At 40.6% G+C, this 5,237-nt stretch overlaps 1 long non-coding RNA gene across 2 annotated transcripts; it reads right to left on the bottom strand.

Annotated features, from left to right (window-relative positions):
• Window positions 1-785: 785 nt before the first annotated feature.
• LOC136624896 (uncharacterized) lies at window positions 786-4,809 on the bottom strand. Of its 2 annotated transcripts, none has more exons than XR_010792478.1 (6): window positions 4,780-4,809; window positions 3,787-3,852; window positions 3,473-3,514; window positions 3,012-3,056; window positions 2,236-2,287; window positions 786-868 (listed from the first exon to the last, which is right to left on the bottom strand). It is a non-coding gene; the product is annotated as an uncharacterized lncRNA (long non-coding RNA). The 2 variants fall into 2 exon arrangements; XR_010792477.1 differs by lacking the exon at window positions 4,780-4,809 and adding an exon at window positions 4,067-4,125.
• Window positions 4,810-5,237: the final 428 nt, after the last annotated feature.

The following is a 5,237-nucleotide window of genomic DNA, read 5'->3' as shown; positions in this document are numbered from 1 at the left end:
TTTTTCTAGGAGACAGGTACCTGAAAAAGTGCATTTCGGGCGCTCTTTACTTTTTGTTCAGACGCCGTTCACCGTGCGGGGTAAATAATGCACTACTTTGATATTTCGGACTTTTACAGACGTGGCGATACCAAATATGTATTTTTTTTAGTATGTAGATTTGTTAATTACAGATTTGGTAAAATGGGGCTGATTTAAACTTTTATTCCTTTTTTTTTTTTACAATTAATAAAACTTTGCTGTTCTCACATTTACTTTTATATAAAGTCTCCCTGGGGGACTACAACATGCAATGCTTTGATTGCTTTTGCAGTATGACATAATGCTACAGCATTACGTCATACTGTAATTTGACAGGCAGTCTATCAAGCCACCCCACTGGGATGGCTTTATAGGCAGTCTCCTAAGACAGCCCTGGGGCCTTTTGAAAGGCCCCCGGCTGCCATGACACCTGCATGGCTCCCCCGATCTCACCGCAGGGGTGCTGCACGGCTGATTGCAGCTATTGGCCGCGAGTGTCAGCTGTAATAAACAGCTGACGCCCGCGCTGTATGAAGAGAGGTCGCCCCGCGACCTCTCTTCATACATACCCCGACGCTCAAGGATGTTAATGTACGTCCTGGAGTGGGAAGGGGTTAAGAGTATTGAAGCAATAGATTGTAAGTGCAGCAGCCCATAATCCACATTTATGTTCAATAATACAAGGGAATATATAGATTAAATAAACCAAAAACGAGGGATAACAGAACAATATAACAATAAACTTTATGAATCAAAAAACAGAAATAAATTCAAGGGAAAACAGTGAAAACACTTGGAGGAGAGGACGACACGGCAAAGAAAGCGCTGCATCATCAACCAGGAAAATCTGAAAAAAATACAAAAACCAACATTAATATTTAAAAACCGTTATCACAAAGACAATTATAACAATACTAGAAGAATCTGCCCACAGAAATGGTAGACTAGATGAAGGGCATTAAATGGTACTCAGTATTGAGGCCTCCTGGGGACAATCTATTCAGGTTATGAATCCACAGTACTTCTCTTTTTATCAATAGCCATTCCCTGTCCCTCACCTCTCGGTGTGACAGGAACATGATCAATCACTTGAAGTCTAAACTGACTGATATTATGTTTTTTTCAAGAAAATGGTTTGATATTGGGTGTCCTTATTGCCCGTTCTTATGGTGCTTTTATGGTTTGTCATTCTTGTCCGGACCTGCATCGTGGTCTCCCCAACATATGCCAACCCACAGGGGCACAGGATGGGGTAGACTACGAAGGAGGACCATCAAGTGTATCTACCCTTAATCTTATAACGTTTACCCGAATGCGGATGACAAAAGGAATCCCCCCTGACCAAGTTGCTGCAACAGGCGCAAATATAGCAAGGGAAATTTCCATTCTTAAGGGCAGCCAAAACTCTGTGAGTGTCAGTCTGAGAAAAATTTGAAGACACGTGGGTCACTAATCTGTCCCTCAGGTTGTATCTCCTATAGGACATAAGTGGCCTGTTTTGAAATGCCAAGATCTGGCTACAAACAATAGAAAGTATGGACCAATGCTTGTTGAGGATATTGAAAATATGTCCGCTCGAGGTGCCATATGAGCTGGTAAATGGAATCCTAGTTGGAAAATGGTCTCTTTTTCTCTTGGGGACAACGAGTTCACTCCTTTCCTTCCTTCTCACCTCCTCAATAGTTTTCTTGATTAAATTAGGGGGATATCCCCTACCAATAAATCTATTCCCCCATTTCACCTAATCTTTTAGAGAGTTATCAGCAATCATATGAACCCGTAGGAGCTGGCTTCAATGGAGCAAATTGACCATGCTCCTTGGGTGATTGCTGTTGTGATGTAATGTACTATTACGATCTGTGGGTTTAGTGAAGAGGTCTGTTATCAGTTTTTTTCAACTTATCTCATATAGAGAACCCATTCTTGCATATCCTATTAGGATGCCCCAGCATTAATAGTGTGTGAGGAGTATGCCTCATCTATGGGGTGGAGCAGAAGCGTCTCGTCCTGAAGGATGTAGCAGCTCATGTACAGCATTAGATAGGATATTCATTGCTGTCAATCAGGACTGTGTAATACTTATTTTTGCCTGTAGCAGCGCTGCAGAGACATTGACCACTTGTTGCTGTGATCCCTCAATGCCAACCATCTAGTGTGGAGCAAATACAAGTCCTGGACGGTATGATGTCCCAGTCTGGGGAGTCTCATACTCACTTGTTATTCCAGGGTCTTGGTGGTGCAGCAGCACAAGATGGATCTAAATAGCCTAAATTTAGAGAAAAAGAAGTGTGAGACCAACAAGAACAGACAAATGTTGTGGCGACAGTAGAGATTAGTGAATAGGGTTTATACTGAAGAAAAGAGCAATAGTGGGGAGCTTCATCAGAGATGACAGTGAAGGCTGGTGACATAAAGGAGCTCAATGGGGCCTATTAGAAAGCCTTGGATGACAAGATTTTGTTATCCAAAAGTGGCAATTTTGGTACATGTTCCAAAACTGAAACTTTGGAGGCACTTAAATTGGGCCTTGGCACTTTTTCGTAATTGGGCAAGGCTCGGCTTTAAGGGGATGGCTGCGTCCAGCTCATCACATTTGCTATAAACTGGCATAGATTATAGCCAAAACCTACTCAAGCTCATAGCTGGCATATGTTTGCATCTGGAAGCTCGCACCTCTTAACACATTTGTCGCTCATAGATGAGCACAGTGTTTGCTTAGACCGGCGTGTGAAGCATCAATCTAAGTAAATAGACCCCGATGGTTGTGATGCATGTAGGAGGGATAGGAGAGACACAACCTCTGTCTTCCTTGCATTGCTCCGTGCACAGTTCTATGGTAGTATTAATCTAAAACCTAGTAATCATGTGAATGTTATAACATGTGCTTTGTACATAGGGAAATGCAGCAGAGAAACAAAATGTGTCCTCCCTGCTTCAAGGAATCTCAATGAAAGAAATGCAATGTAAGCATTATTGAAATTAGAATTTACCGAGATGGAAGACGGCTGCTGGTACGGCGGCTCTCGCTGCTCCTGCTGTGGAGAGGAATATCAATGGAACACAAATACTGTAAATATCCAGTTATATAATACTTTTAGGCACTGGTGTAAATTGTGCTGTATAATATCTGTAAGTTAAAGGGGTTGTTTGGTTACCGGACAACATGTTTTCTTAGCACCCACTTTACTATTACTAATAGTTTTTTTTTATCACAGTGGGTGCTTAAGGGGGCATGTTGTCTTGCAACCAGAAAGTCCCTCTAACTTCTTGCCATCCTGATTGGCCAACTGGAATCACCTAGCTATGGCCAATTCAGGATGCCATTAGCAGAAGTATTTCCTTGTAGAACATCTACAGTATTAGATACAGTGACTTACAAGGTCTGTTCTGGGGACAAAGTCTATATAAAAAGTTACAGGAGCTACCGAGATAATGCCACTAAATGACTTACATGTTTCTCCGCAGACATTTCGGAATCCACCATTTTCGGGTTCTGAAAACAAGACATAATCAGATACAATGGATGAGAGGAGAACAGATGATATTATCAGACCATAAGATTCTACATATGGATATTGTTCTGTGTAATGTTCTTTAGCTACTACCATAAATGAGACAACACTACCAGTGTGGAGTAGAACTGTTTCAGGTTAAAAAAAAATTAGTTCTGTTGCAGACTAAACTTTTAGCAAAGTTTGACTCAAAGAAGGTTTCACTGATTCGGTTTACTCAACAATATCCTTTAGTAGAAATCCAGCTCTGTACCTTCTAGAATCTTCCTGGAGGGATTCCATGCTTGCCCAAGCCTGCTTTACACTGTGTTGTATAGGCCTATAATGGAGAACGCAGGTCCAGTTATAATCATTGATAGTTGTTCAATTGGAAACTTACAAAAAAGAATCTCATCTATAGAATCTGTTCCTACCAAACTGAAGGACCATAAAATGCAGATCCAATAGTGAAACCGTCTGGACAACCCTAATCTACAATGTAATAAAACGCATAAAGTCACCACATAATAGAAAATAATAAGCTTTCTACCAACCTGCAGATGGTCTCTTCGACAAGATCTAATGTCTCTACTTCGTCCTCCACATCTTCCTCCCTTTAGAATAAACAGGGTAAAACATAGGTACAGAATTCTGAAAGCCAACAAGAAAACAAGAACAAAAACCTAAACTACAACTATCTAGTGATTCCACACTTGGCCAGGCCTCCTTCACATGATGTTTCATAGGCCTATAATGGAGAACGCGGGTCCAGTTATCATCATTGATAATTGGTCAAGTGTGAACATACAGAAAAAAAATATCATCTATACAATCTGTTATTACCAAAGTCAAGCATCATAAAATGTAAATCCAATAATCGGTCTTGTCACCTCAAATCTACAATGTTCTAAAATGTATATAGTCATCATATAATAGGAAACAATAAGCCTTCCACAAACCTGCTGATGGTCCCTCCTTCCTCCTCCTCCTTCTCCTCCTCCACCTCCTCCTCCTCCTCCTCCTCTTCCTCATCTTCCTCCCTTTTGAATAAATAGGATAAAATATAGGCACATTATTTTGAAAGTCAATAAGTAACTAAGACCAAAAAGCCAAAACTACAACTATATAGTAGACAATAACTTATACAACAATTTCCTCACACACTGCTGGAACTGATCTCCCTTTCGTTATGAGTGGGGGTCCTGATCCATGACTATGGCAGTGGCAGAGAAGTCATGTAATAGGAAATAATAAACTTTCTACCAACCTGCTGATGGTCTCTGCGACAAGATCTAATGTCTCTTCTACATCCTCCACATCTTTCTCCCTTTAGAATAAACAAGGTAAAACATAGGTACAGAATTCTGAAAGCCAATAAGAAAACAAGAACAAAAACCTAAATTACAACTATCTACTGATTCTACGCTTGGCCAGGCCTCCTTCACATGATGTTTCATAGGCCTATAATGGAGAACGTGGGTCCAGTTATCATCATTGATAATTGGTCAAGTGTGAACATACAGAAAAAAAATCTCATCTGTACAATCTGTTCCTACCAAAGTCAAGCATCATAAAATGTAGATGCAATAATCGCTCTTGTCACCTCAAATCTACAATGTTCTAAAATGTATATAGTCATCATATAACAGGAAACAATAAGCCTTCCACAAACCTGCTGATGGTCTCTCTTTCATCCTTCTCCTCCTCCTCCTCTTCCTCTTTCTC

Source organism: Eleutherodactylus coqui, chromosome 4 (genome assembly GCF_035609145.1).
Source record: "Eleutherodactylus coqui strain aEleCoq1 chromosome 4, aEleCoq1.hap1, whole genome shotgun sequence".
Taxonomy (NCBI): domain Eukaryota; kingdom Metazoa; phylum Chordata; class Amphibia; order Anura; family Eleutherodactylidae; genus Eleutherodactylus; species Eleutherodactylus coqui.
The sequence above is the reverse complement of the archived record's forward strand: the minus strand, read 5'-3'. Positions and strand labels throughout refer to the sequence as shown.